The sequence below is a fragment of the Oncorhynchus tshawytscha genome, linkage group LG22 (assembly GCF_018296145.1).
Source record: "Oncorhynchus tshawytscha isolate Ot180627B linkage group LG22, Otsh_v2.0, whole genome shotgun sequence".
Lineage (NCBI taxonomy): Eukaryota > Metazoa > Chordata > Actinopteri > Salmoniformes > Salmonidae > Oncorhynchus > Oncorhynchus tshawytscha.
Genome location: NC_056450.1, coordinates 20,476,993 through 20,491,921, shown reverse-complemented (window position 1 = coordinate 20,491,921; position 14,929 = coordinate 20,476,993). Strand labels below are relative to the sequence as shown.

The 14,929-nt window shown below is 42.5% G+C and overlaps 1 long non-coding RNA gene across 2 annotated transcripts; it reads left to right on the top strand.

Moving 5' to 3' along the window:
* Positions 1-1,453: 1,453 nt before the first annotated feature.
* LOC112221543 lies at positions 1,454-13,167 on the top strand. 2 transcript variants are annotated; one of them, XR_006079634.1, is made up of 6 exons: positions 1,454-1,638; positions 1,814-1,979; positions 3,650-3,746; positions 6,620-6,763; positions 11,703-11,801; positions 11,983-13,167. It is a non-coding gene; the product is annotated as an uncharacterized LOC112221543 (long non-coding RNA). The 2 variants fall into 2 exon arrangements; XR_006079635.1 differs by having other exon boundaries at positions 2,285-3,746.
* Positions 13,168-14,929: the final 1,762 nt, after the last annotated feature.

Below are 14,929 nucleotides of genomic sequence, written 5' to 3'. Positions count from 1 at the left end.
GATGGTGCGCCATAACGAAAAGCCTGGTGACCTAGAGGCCGGAGAGGGAACACACGTGACGGCTCTGGAGCAGGTTTTCATCAAGGATCTCTATATTTTGCTCTGTTCATCTTTCTCTCGATCCAGACTAGTCTCCCAGTCCCTGCCGGTGAAAAACATCCCCACAGCATGATGCTGCCACCACCATGCTTTACCATAGGGATGGTGCCAGGTTTCCTTCAGATGTGATGGTTGGCATTCAGGCCAAAGAGTTCAATCTGGGTTTCATCAGAACAGAGAATCTTGTTTCTCCTGGTCTGAGAGTCCTTTATGTGCCTTTTGGCAAACTCCAAGTGGGCAGTCATGTGCCTTTTACTGAGAAGTGGCTTCCGTCTGGCCACTCTATCATAAAGGCCTGTTTGGTGGAGTGCTGCAGAGATGGTTGTCCTTCTAGAAGGTTCTCCCATCTCCACAGAGGAACTTTGGAACTCTGTCAGAGTGACCAATCGGCTTCTTGGTCACCTCCCTGATCAAGGCCCTTCTCCTCCCATTGCTCAGTTTGGCCGTGCTTTAGGGATTCTTGGTGGTTCCAAACTTCTTCCATTTAAGCCACTGCATTGATTTTGGTACCCTTCCCAGATCTGTGCCTTGACACAAACCTGTCTCGGAGCTTTACGGACAATTCCTTCGACTTCATGGCTTGGTTTTTGCTCTGACATGCACTGACAACTGTGGGACCTTAAATAGACAGGTGTGTGCCTTTCCAAATCATGTCCAATCAATTTAATTTACCACAGGTGGACTCCAATCACATTGTAGAAACATCTCAAGGATGATCAATGGAAACAGGATTGACCTGTTTTTTATTTTTAATAGATTTGCAAAATGTTAAACTGCTTTTGCTTTGTCATTATGGGGTATTGGGTTTAGATTGATTAACACTTTTTTCTTAAACACATTTTAGAATAAGACTTTAACGTAACAAAATGAAAAAAGTCAAGGGGTTCGAATGCACTGTATATGTGGTCAATAGGCTTTACATCAATCTATGTCATTCTTATATGTCCAATTGGCTTTCCGTGGCAGGTGTATAAGCTTCTGGCAAGTATGGTGTATGGCAAGAGGAAGAGCACGGAGGTGGGCGTGGCTCGACTGCTCAACGAGGGGGCATACACCGCAGCGTTTCCCTTGCATGAGGTCAGACACATTCTTTTTTTCTTTTTTTAACCCCTTTTCTAACCAATTTCGTGGTATCCAATTGTCAGTAGTTGTTATCTTGTCTCATCGCTACAATTCCCGTACGGTCTCGTGAGAGACGAAGATCGAAAGCCATGCGTCCTCCAAAACACAACCCAACCAAGCCGCGCTGCTTCTTAACACAGCGCGCATCCAACCCGGAAGCGAGCCGCACCAATATGTCGGAGGAAACGTGCACCTGGCGACCTGGTTAGCGTGCACTGCTCCCCGCCCACCACAGGAGTCGCTAGTGCGTGATGAGACAAGGATATCCCTACCGGCCAAACCCTCTCTAACCCGGACGATGCTAGGCCAATTGTGCTTCGACCCACGGACCTCCTTGTTGCGAACCCAGATTCTCTGGTGGCCCAGCTAGCACTGCAATGCAGTGCCCTAGACCACTACACCACCCGGGAGACCTAGGTCAGATACATTCTTAATGTACCGCTACTCATAATGACATCTGCCTATTACAGCAGTGTGTGTGTGTGTGTATATATGTGCGCACTTGCATCCATGTGCACGTGTGCGTGTTTGTGTGTGCGGCAAGTGAGTTTGTGTGTGCATGTGTAGATGCGTACGTGTGTGTGTTTCTCAGGTCCCATTTGAGCTGCCAGAGTATGAGGCGTGTCCAGATGAGCTCAACCAGAGGCAGGTCTTGTTCCAGTATTGGGCCCGCTGGTCTAAGTGGAACAAGTACCAGACACTGGACCACATCAGAGAATACTTTGGAGAGAAGATAGCCTTTTACTTTGCCTGGCTAGGTAAGCAGAATTCCTCACAGTACATCTGATACAATACCATAATTTAATTCTGTACTGCTTATATGGTTACACTTGTTGGTGAGGGGGATTCATGAAACTGAACACATCCCAAAAAATCTGAGATTTACACATCATACTCAAGAAGACTTGGATGAAATTAATGCTACCATATCTATTCTCTCTTATACAATGTCCATTTTTGTGAAGATATGTGGTCAATTTACCACAACAGTACAGTTTTGTGAGAATTCCCCACTGTGTTGTGTGTGAGAGAGAGGTTTTTGTCTCTCTGGTCCTCTCTGTAGGCTTCTACACAGCCTGGCTGCTCCCCGCGGCAGTGGTGGGGACCTTTGTCTTTGTGTCAGGAGTCATGTCCGAGGGCACCAACACTCCTGCATGAGTCCTGAAACTCAATCACTTACAATGCTTTTCTAACACATTCATTTCTTTGCCTGTAATCAAGGTTCATGGTTTGAAAATTGTACAGTATAGAGCTCTTATTATAATTATCTTTACTACAAATCGAGACCAAAAGAACGCTCAAAGAGGTGCTATTACAATATAATTACAGTATAATTTGAGCAACAGCGTGGCCTAGTGTAATTCGCAGTCTGGAGCTCTGCAAATGTACAGGCTCAATTTAGTTACGCAGGCCGCCTGTACCAGTCTTAGGACATAATGCATTGCTTCGCTGTGTGTGTGTCTTACAGTAACATCACCCAGAATGCATCACAAACTATACCAATTACATAATTGACAATTAACTTCAATAAAGGCATGAAAAAGGTCAACAAAAACATTTAGGAAATATATTACACGATACATATCCACACATCAATAATCGTGGTAAACCATGTTTTAAACTTCAATAAAACACAGGAATATGAACATATGCTTTAGCTTCCCTGCAACACTCAAACTATGCGCTCTAAAGCACCCACTGTTTGACCATCAAACCTCGACCAGGAAGTAAGGTGTGTGAGAGAGTGAAAACGTGTGTGTGTGTGCTTGTGTGTCCGTCTATGCGTGTGTCAGGGGGAAAATAATAATATACTATATGCCATTTAGTAGACACTTTTATCCAAAGAAACTTAAAGTAATGCGTGCATACATTTTACGTATGGGCGATCCCAGGCATCGAACTGGCATTTTAAACAACATGCTCTTCTAACTGAGCTACCATGTCTTGTCAATGTTCCCTGTGTCTCCAATGTGTTTCCATGGCAACTGCTGACCATTGTTTTCTCAGTAGTCTCTGTTACCCAGTAGTTAAATGTGTGCATAACTTTGTCACTTGTTTTCTCGTCGTTTATTTACAGAATCTGTCCACGAGAGAATACTTTCTCGGGACCAGTGTTTGATGGCTTGGTGGGGACTCAGTCGATTTACCAGGCCATAAAGATAGGGAGTCTAAAGATTCAATAACATAGCGAAGGAAGAAAAGCATTGAGTCTCTTACAGGCCCAAAGACATTAGTGTAACTCTTCATGTTCATTGTGGTTTAGTAATATCAATCACTGCACTGTATAAAAGCCAGAGAGCCTCTGGTGATGTACTCTGTAGCAAGCAATCAACGGGTAATAATAATTCAGATGTGTCTGAAATCACACTCACTTCACTACTTTTGAGTGGTGAATTGTGTATGTGATTCTGTGCCTGACTGTCCACAGCAAGGAGATCTGTAGCAGTGGGAATAGCTACCTGATGTGTCCTCTCTGTAAGACCTGCAAGCCCTGGAACATGCCTGATATCTGCCCCATGGCTAAGGTACTGTACTGTTTATATTTAGACCTAGGTCTCCTTTACAAATGTGCCCTGTATATGCCCAAACTATAACTATATATAAAACATCAAATCACCCAGAAAAACAGTTACACCACAAATGAGTCCCCAATCAATACTCTAAATTGCCCAAACGAAACCAGAACATCAAGATGAAATGTATTTAGAATTTTGTTCCAGGAATATGGTGCATTAAAACTAAAAGCAGATCTACCTAGCTCGGTGGAGACCCAAGGAACCTCGAGTTATCCAATCCTGTGAACTGGTTACACAACCCTGGTGTCTATACTTCAACAGCAAAGTTAGGTAAGACAGAAATGATGAAGTAGGGCCTAGTAAACAAAAAGGGAGTAATGTAGAGATCTATGGGTCTTTAGCGAAGTCCAGCCAACCTTTTGATACAGGATGCAGTGATGAAGATCAAAACTGTCACCTGTCAACAAAAGGTTTAATCCAAAGGTTTAAACAGCTGCCCTTTTAATAAATAATATCACCACAATCAAGAACAGATAAAAAGGTTGACTGAATAATCTGCTTCCCACTGCTTAGAGAAAAGCACAATCTGTTTCTGTAGAAAAATAACAACTTTAAATCTTATCCTAACCAGCTCATCTATGTTTTATAAATGTAAAATCCATATCAATCCAAATGCCTATAGTATTTATATTGACAGAAACACGTTCGATTGGAGAACCATCTAATGACTAGTAGTAATGTAGTTCATCTTTAACATTCTTACGAGAGTTTGAAAACAACATGTATTTTGTTTTGCCTGTATTAAGCACAAGTTGTAAATCAGAAAGGGATTCCTGCATAGCTATAAAATCTGACTGTGTAAGGACCGACGCCAGAAACGAGAAGCAGGTACGGGGAGTCAACATTTAATGAAGAACAGACATGAAACAAGACAGGCACAGTGTCCGCACACGGGCAAAACAACGACATTCAACAATCAATGCAGCATCGGGGAGCAGAGATGGGGAACTGACATATAGGGGAGGAAATAAACAAGTGATTGAGTCCAATAATACGCTGATGCGCGTGACGTGGAAAGGCAGGTTTGCGAAATGATGGTGGCAGGAGTGTGTAATACTGAGGAGCCTGGCGCGGGGAACAGCGGGTGCAGGCGTGACAGACTATAGTTTTGACACATCCCGATCAACAGTCGGGGCAATAGCATACATAATAGTATCATCCGCATATAGATTAAGTTTACAATTTTTAACAAATTGACGGATGGTGTTTAAATAGTGAAGATCGTAGGTTCCAAAAAGTGGAACACTATCATTGTGAATAAGCTTAGAAGTTCTTACAAAGATGGATCCCGCTGAAATAAAATGGTGATTAAATACCTCAATTGATTGCATTCTTTCCGTAATGATGCCAACTAATTTGTTGTGGCAGAGAGGAGGAAGTAGAACCCATCAGGAATTTGACAGTTTTCCTGAATTTAGCAGGGTTCCCATTACAATCTGAAAGACCGGTTACATAATCAGATTTGAGACTTTTTGATTTGTCTTACAAAATTATTCCTCAGTTGCTTAAAGCATGCCAGTCAAGACCTAAGCTTGTGTTCCTGACCTTGACCCAAGCATTGTCTCTTTTATGAATGACTTCTGATAATTCCGAAGTGTACCAGTCATTCGATCTACCTTTAACCATCCATTTTTTGAAGAGAGCATGATTATCTAAAAATAGTATTGAAGACATCTTCAAAAAGGCTCAAAGCTAAATCAGGTTCAGGGATAGGAAATACAATCAAGGTCAATAAAATAAAGATAATGTAAAAAAGTTTTTAAAGTTCCTCTTTGTGATGTGACAAGGCTTAGTTTTTTTTGTATTCTCACATCTCTGACACAAACAACTGGGCAATAATCACTAATGTCTTGGGTGAAGACACCAGTAGAAACATATTTCACTGGTGTATTCGTTAGGATAAGATCAATCAGAGTTGACTTTGAAGGATCTTTAGGGTTGGGCTGTGTAGGCTTAGTCACCAGCTGGGTTAGGTTTAGATAATTACACATCGTTTAGATTGTCTGTCTGAAGCCTGAAAATCCCAATCATAATTTAGGTCACCCAGGGTAATAACTTCTGATTTAATAAACTATTTAACTCCTCGAGTGCATAAACGTTAGTGGGGGGAGGATGGTAGACCCCTATAACAGTTTGATTTTTCCCCAGACAAAGGCTTAAATATAGCAGCAAAACTATTTGGGGAAGGGAAATGGTTTTCAGTATAGAGACAACGAAATGTTTGTCAGCTCTGAACACATTATAACACTCAATATAAAATATCAGAGTTCAGAATGTCCCCAGAGATCCAAGTTTCAGTCAATACCAGAATGTCCGGATTCATCTGCATAGCCCAGATTTTGATGTAATCCAGTTTAGGAAGTATGCTCCTAATGTTCGGAGGCATCAACCCAACTCAAACAAGCTATATTTAATAGGAAGTAACAAGGTATGAGTGACTGTCTGATGTGCTTATCTAAATCTTTTCAGAATACATACATTCACCTCTATGCCAAATGTGTTGCTTTTATCACATTAATGAACAATCTTTATGGATATTTTAGCTTAGCCGTCCCACTACTACTAAATCCATAGATGGCAGGCGGATGTGTTTAGGGTGCCGTCTCTGTGGTCACTAAAGATCCCATGGCACTTATCGTAAGAGTAGGGGTGTTAACCCCGGTGTCCCGTCTAATTTCCCAATCTGACCCTCATACCATCATGGCCACCTAATCATTCCTCTCCTCTGTAACAGGTTGTTGCATTAAATTAGAATGTGTTCTCAGTCAACTTAACTGGTCAAATAAAACATGGAAATACATGTGGTGTGTCTGTGTTGGCAGGTGGGCTACCTGTTTGACCACCCCGGGACACTTCTCTTCAGTGCGTTCATGTCATTCTGGGCAGTCACCTTACTGGAGTACTGAAAACGCAAGATGGCCACCCTGGCTCACCACTAGGACTGCATGGACTTCCAAGAGGAGGAGGTCTGGATTAGAGCCAATTCATTAAAGGACTTTCATTCATTTCAATTTCTATACTTTTGTAATTCTGTGATGTGTTACCGTACATACTGTAAAAACAGAGCTCAACGGTTAGCAGTCATCAGCTAACCTTAGCCTGGTCAACTCCTGCCAGTCTGCACAGCACGTTTCAACCCAGAGCTTACCGGACTGCTCTTTCTCCATCTCCGGTTTCCTACCGCAAGCTCTGAACCTTTTCACCTGGATCATCGCAGCTAGCTAGCTGCTATCCGAGTGGCTACCCACCTGGCTAACATCTCTGTCCCGAAGCAATAACCAGTGAGCCTGGAACTAGCCTCGTGCTAGGCCCAGCCCCCGGCTAGCTTAAGAGGTCCATCAGCCACTCCTTGGGCTACAAAACATATTTTGCCAATTGGCCTGGACCCCTTTTACTGCCGACATGGAGCCCTGCCGATTCCACCACGACTGGTTCACCGACATGATCCACCCGAGGAGTGTCAACAGGCTCCTCCGTCGCGACGTTCCCTGAAGGCCCATCCGCTAGCCTGCTGGCCGTGGCCCGCTAGCTGTCTAGAGCATATCGGACTGCTAGCTGAAGAGGACCATCAGCCAATTTCTTGGGCTACAATGCCTATTTTCCAATTGGCCTGAACCCTTTTACTGCCAACATGGAGCCCTGCCAATCCAACACAACTGGTCTGCCGACGTAACCGTCCGAGGGAGCTACAACAGACTTTCTTCTGTCGCGACGTCCCCCCTGCTGGCCCTTCTGCTATCCCCGGCCCGCTAGCTGTCTGAATCGCGTGTCTCCAGCTCGCCTAGCCTCCAACTGGTCCCTATGATCACTCGGCTACGCATGCCTCTCCCTAATGTCAATATGTCTTGTCCATTGCTGTTTTGGTTAGTGATTATTGTCTTATTTCACTGTAGAGACTCCAGCCCTGCTCAATATGCCTTATGCATTTTGTTTCACCTCCCACACATGCGGTGACCTCACCTGTTCTAAATGATGTCGCTAGAGACAAATTCTCTCTCATCATCACACAATGCCTAGGTTTACCTCCACTGTATTCACATCCTACCATACCCTTGTCTGTACATTATGCCTTGAATCTATTCTTCCACGCCCAGAAACCTGTTCCCTTTACTCTCTGTTCTGAACGCACTAGACGACCCGTCCTTATAGCTTTTAGCCGTACCCTTATCCTACTCCTCCTCTGTTCCTCTAGTGATGTAGAGGTTAATCCAGGTCCTACAGTGCCTTGCTCAACTCCCATTCCCCAGGCGCTCTCATTTGTTGATTTCTGTAACCATAAAATCCTTGGTTTCATGCATGTTAACATTAGAAGCCTCCTCCCTAAGTTTGTTTTACTCACTGCTTTAGCACACTCTGCCAATTCGGATGTCCTAGTCGTGTCTGAATCCTGGCTTAGGAAGGCCACCAAAAATCCTGAAATTTCCATCCCTAACTATAACACTTTCCGACAAGATAGATAGAACTGCCAAATGGGGTGGAATTGCAATCTACTGCAGAGACAGCCTGCAGAGTTCTGTCATACTATTCAGGTCTGTGCCCAAACAATTTGAGCTTCTACTTCTAAAAATCCACCTTTCCAGAAACAAGTCTCTCACCATTGCCGCTTGTTATAGACCACCTTCTGTCCCCAGCTGTGCCCTGGACACCATATGTGAATTGATTTCCCCCCATCTATCTTCAAAGCTCGTACTGTTAGGTGACCTAAACTGAGACATGCTTAACACCCCGGCTGTCCTACAGTCTAAGCCAGATGCCCTCAATCTCACACAAATTATCAATGAACCTACCAGGTACAACCCCAAATCTGTAAACACTGGCACCCTCATAGATATCATCCTGACCAACCTGCCCTCTAAATACATCTCTGCTGTCTTCAACCTGTGTCCGTAATGGCTCTGCGGTCAAGCGACCACCCCTCATCACTGTCAAACGCTCCCTAAAACACTTCAGCGAGCAGGCCTTTCTAACGACCTGGCCCGGGTATGCTGGAAGAATATTGACCACATTCCATCAATAGAGGATGCCTGGTTATTCTTTAAAAGTGCTTTCCTCACCATCTTAAATAAGCATGCCCCATTCAAAAAAAAATTGAACCAGGAACAGATATAGCCCTTGGTTCACTCCAGACCTGACTGCCCTTGACCAGTACAAAATCATCCTGTGGCGTACTGCATTAGCATCAAATAGCCCCCGCGATATGCAGCTTTTCAGGGAAGTTAGGAACCAATATACACAGGCAGTTAGGAAAGCAAAGGCTAGCTTTTTCAAACAGACATTTGCATCCTGTAGCACAAACTCCAAACAGTTCTGGGACACTGTGAAGTCCATGGAGAATAAGAGCACCTCCTCCCAGCTGCCCACTGCACTGAGGCTAGGAAACACTGTCACCACCGATAAATCCACGATAATTGAGAATTTCACTAAGCATTTTTCTACAGCTGGCTGTGCTTTCCACCTGGCTACCCCAACCCCGGTCAACAGCCCTGCACCCCCGACAGCAACTTACCCAAACTTCCCCCATTTCTCCTTCACCCAAATCCAGGTAGCTGATGTTCTGAAAGAGTTGCAAAATCTGGACCCGTACAAATCAACTCAGCAGCTTGGATGCAGTCTATCACAGTTCCATCCGTTTTGTCACCAAAGCTTCATACACTGCCCACCACTGCAACCTGTATGCTCTCGTTGGCTGGCTCTCGCTTCATATTCGTCGCCAAACCCACTGGCTCCAGGTCATTTATAAGTCTTAAAGCTCCACCTTATCTCAGCTCACAGGTCACCATAGCATTACCCACCCTTAGCAGGTATATTTCACTGGTCACCCCCAAAGCATATTCCTCTTTGGCCACCTTTCCTTCCAGTTCTCTGCTGCCAATGACTGGAACGAATTGCACAATCACTGAAGCTGGAGACTCATATCTCCCTCACTAACTTTGAGCATCAGTTGTCAGAGCTGTACATAGCCCATCTGTAAATAGCCCACCCAACTACCCCATATTGTTATTTATTTATTGCTCCTTTGCAACCCAGTATCTCTACTTGCACATTCATCTTCTGCACATCAAGTCATATCTATCACTCCAGTGTTTAAATTGTAAATACTTTGCCATTAGGGCCTATTTATTTATTTTACCTTTATTTTACTAGGCAAGTCAGTTAAGAACAAATTCTTATTTTCAATGACGGCCTAGGAACAGTGGGTTAACTGCCTGTTCAGGGGCAGAACGACAGATTTGTACCTTGTTGGCTCGGGGATTCGAACTTGCAACCTTTCGGTTACTAGTCCAACGCTCTAACCACTAGGCTACCCTGCCGCCCCAAATTCTACCTCATTTGCACACACTGCATATAGATTTTTTTTCCTATTGTGTTATTGACTGTGAGTTTGTTTATTCCATTTGTAACTCTGTGTTGTTGTTTGTGTCGCACTGCTTTTCTTTACCTTGGCCAAGTCACAGTTGTAAATGAGATCTTGTTCTCAACTGGCCTACCTGGTTAAATAAAAAAAATTGAGCCTCATTTCAAATAACTGGTCACATACAGTACTGGTCACATACAGTACTGGTCACATACAGTACTGGTCACATACAGTACTGGTCACATCAGTTTTACTGTAGTATAGTTCACAGATATGGAGACGACTGCTGTGCTTACATACAGTGGGGTCGAAATTATTGACGATCTTGATAAAGATGAGCAATAATGACTATAAAATAAATAATTCAAATACTGAGCTACAGTATATTGTATGCTAAAAACATTTGGGAAATTATATGATTTCATACTAATACAATTGCTGAGAGAAAGAGACTTTGTTTAACATGTAATACTTTTTTCTCAAAAAGGTAGGGGTCAAAATGATTGACACCCCTAAAGATTCATATAGAACTAGTCAAAAGTATTTGGTCCAATATTCCCAGCACGTAATGACTATAAAAAGCTTGTGACTCTCCAAACTTGTTAGATACATTTTCAGTTAGTTTTGGTTGTTTCAGATTATTTTGTGCTTAATAGAAATGAATGGTAAATAGTGTATCGTGTCATTTTGGAGTAACTTTTATTGGAAATTAGAATGTGGATGTTACCATGATTATGGATCATCCTGAATAAATTGTGAATAATGAGAGAGTCAAAAGGTCATACTCCCAAAAGATGAAAACCTCCCCTGTTATTGGTAATAGTGAGAGATTAGCATGTTTTGGGGTATGATCGTTGACCCTTTAATGTTCTCACTCATCATTATTCACAGTTCATTCAGGATTATCTGTAATCATGCTAGCATCCACATTAATGTAGAAGTGTTCATAAAGTATTCTTATTTACAACAAAAGTGACTCCAAAATGACACAATATATTATTTAGCATTTCTATTGGGCACATCAAACACAACCAAAACGTACTGCAAATGGGCCTGAGTTTGCAGACATGGCTCCAGCTATGGAGCACAACCCAGTGACAGGAGTGAAAGAGCCCTACTTCCCAGAGAAGGCCCGGCTGTCCCGCATTCTCACTTGCTCCATGGTCATCATGGTAAGACACTGAGTTTTCCTCTCTTCGTGTCCTTTGCTCTGTGTTTATTGACACCAGGGGTAGCCGGACCCCAGATCTGTCACTGACATGACAATGACAAAAGGAGTTGGTGTGATGGCACAAACAGATTTTGAACAGTTGTTCATTATCATGTTTCCTGACCAGTTAACATTCAAAACCCTCCTTATAAACTAATGCAGAAAGCCCAAAGTTTTTCCTAGCCAGGCCACACAGTCAGGGAAAATGTTGCACCCTAGTGATACAGAAAGGATGCCATTTTAGTGTACTGTATTTGAATGTGGATAAGGTGTAGTTGGACTAATATTAACCTTATTCACCTCACTCCTCTTTCCTCTGTCTACCCTTGTCTATCCCCAGTTTTGTGTGGTGAGGATCTTCCTGGTGAAAGTGATCATGTACCGTGGGATAGTGGGTGTGATGATGTACCGCACAGGCAGCGTTGTGCTGCGCACTCAGGTACAGTACAATACACTCTGCTCTGATGAATAAAACTGCTGACCCTGGATCAGAATACCCTTCAAAACACCTGACAATGGGTGACATCCTCCATTTAGCTAATTCCAGCAGATATGTTAGCTCAGATTGATACATTAGCTCAAATTGCTGTGTGTGTGCACGTGTGTGTGTGTTCCCTCAGGCAGAGGAACATTGCCAATATCTCCAGCAGTTTGGTGAATCTGGCCCTGATTCTGCTGATGGGGCTGCAGCTCACTAAATTGGGTAAGAACACAGACCTCAGCCACATCCCTGTCTGCCTCAGCCAATACGCTACCAATCAATACATCTACCTACAGGGAAATCTACTTCCTTGGGGTTTGATTAAGCGTCTACGTCTATCACAGTGGCCTCAAAGAGAAAACATTGTCTATCAAATAAACTGGAAGCGGTTTGATATTCAAGGATTTTTACATGATGTATCTAGCATGGCATGGAATAGCATGGAATTAATCCCTGGTGTTGAACTAGCCTTTTCTTACTTCCACAACACATTCCCGGATGTATGCAATAGGCCCCTTTTAAAAAAATCAGGATTAAGGGCAGAGAGAACCCTTGGTTTACTTAAGGAACTTACAAAAATCATAAGGGAACGAAATGCTATGTTGGCTCAAGCAAGAGGGACTGGTTTGGCAGATGATTGGGTGGCTTTTAAATGTCTTCGAAATATGGGTGTGGCTATGATCCATAATTTGAAAGCAGACCACTATCTGAAATCTACTTCACATAGTTTAAATAATCCATCCACATTTTGGCAAGTAGTGAAGGGTTTGGAGTGCAAAAAGATACACATCTTCCCAAACAGTTGTTGGTCGACACACAGATTGTAACTGAGAGAACCTCCATTCTGAAAGCTTTTAATCAGCATTTCATTTAGATGCAGGCAGTTTATTTGAAAAGGTCAAAGGTATAATTGAGTTTCAATGAATATACCTGACACCCCTGTGCACTCCTTCACCAGGTTCTCCTTTTCATCCTTTTCTGTTTCAGAAGTGTGTAAAGCCCTGAAAGAAATTTGTGGGAAAAAATATGTTTCCTACACCTAGCTGCAGACATCATTGCTCCCCCTTAACATGTATTTTTAACCTCACGCTTGATGTTGAGGAAATATGGAAATATGCTTTTGTACTGCCTCTCCTGAAAGGTGGAGATCCTTCGCTACTTGACAACTGTTGACCCATATCCAAATTGTCTGTACTGTCAAAGGTACTGGAGTCCTTTAGTTAGTATGCAGCTAAAGGCCTACTTCCAAGAAAACAACATCTTAAATGGAATGCAATCAGGTTTCAGGTCTGGCCACAGCACTGTTTCAGCAACATTGAAGATTTTAAATGACATCCACTGTGCTCTTGATAAGAAGTTACATTGTGTGTGTGTGTCTTTATTGATTTGTCAAAGGCTTTTGACACCGTGGACCATGCTGTGTTAGTGCAATGGTTAAAATGTTGTGGAATTACTGGTCATGCTCTAGATAGGTAATTTATAAACCAATCAAATTGTACACAATGTGTAATAGCGGATGGTTGTAAATCTCCATAGAGGTGTGCTCAGGAGTCCATAGAGGTGTGCTCAGGTGTTCTGCAAGGTTCAATTTTGGGCCCACTGTTGTTCATTTTGTATATCAACAACATTGGGAATCTTATTGAAACAGCGGCTGTTCATTTTTATGCAGATGATACTGTTCTTTATTCAAGTGGTAGTAGTTTATCTTTATCTTTTGAAAATGCCCAAAGATCATTTAACATCATACAACATAATCTGTATGATTTAAAGCTGGTTCTAAATTCAGGTAAAACAAAATGTGTGGTATTTTCAAATGCCTAGCACCTTACTAATCATGTCATTGCTACATTGGCTGGACATACTATAGAGCAAGTTAAAGTGTACAAATATTTGGGTGTGTGGGTTGATGATAAGGAAGCTGAGCTTCACTGTGCATGTAGAGAACTTGATAGGAAGCTCAAGCTGAAAATAGGACTTTATTACCGGCATAAGGGTTGTTTTTCTTTTGAGGCCAGGAAGGAGCTGGTACGATGTACATTACTGTCGGTTTTAGATTTTAGTGATGTTATATATACAAGCCTCAACCACCACCCTGAGATCCCTTGATTCAGTGTATCGTGCAGCCCTCAGGTTCATTACAAATCAAAAACGTCTAACACATCATTGTGATCTCTACAGCGCTGTTGGCTGGTCGTCATTGACCTTGTGTAGGCTTAAACACTGGTATACACTGATTTATAAGGCCATATTGGGTAAAATGCTATTTATCTCTGTTCTTTTTTTTAGTCAGGTCAGTAAATAAATATTGATTACAGTCCCATTCCGATTTGCTTCTAACAGTACCAAAAATTAGAACAGGTCATGGTAGAAATAGTTTGTTACTTAGCTCCGTGGTTCTGGAATTCTCTCCTGAACATTTAAAAATGTGATGATCTAGTATCATTGGTGGAGTTTAAACACTTGATCAATGTATATATCATAGAAGAGTGTAATTGTTTTTAGGCCAGCTGTTTTTAGTAAAGACTTTCATGTTTTTAACGTTAAATGTTTTTGTTGTACTGTATGTGTGTTTCATAGTTTTGCTTACTGTTGTTTTAGTGTATGTAAGTTGTTTTGCTTGAAACGTTGTTCCCCCTGCTTGTAACGTTCGTCGTCTTCCTCTGATGAGGAGTAAGAGAGGACGGACCAATTTGCAGCGTGGTAAGTGTCCATTTTAATAAGACAAACTGAACACTACAAAAACACAAAATAGCAAAGTGAAACAAACGAAACGATCCCGTGTGGTAACAAACACTAATGTAACAGTATGACTTTAGACCGTCCCCTCGCCCATACCCGGGCGCGAACCAAAATAATCACCCACAACTCAAAAGTGAAACCAGGCTACCTAAATATGGTTCTCAGGGACAACGATAAACAGCTGCCTCTGATTGAGAACCATACCAGGCCAAACAAAGAGATCCCAAAACATAATAAAAGTAACATAGACAACCCACCCAACTCACGCCCTGACCATACTAAAACAAAGACATAATAAAAGAACGAAGGTCAGAACGTGATACTGCTGCTATTGGACCAGGTCTCTC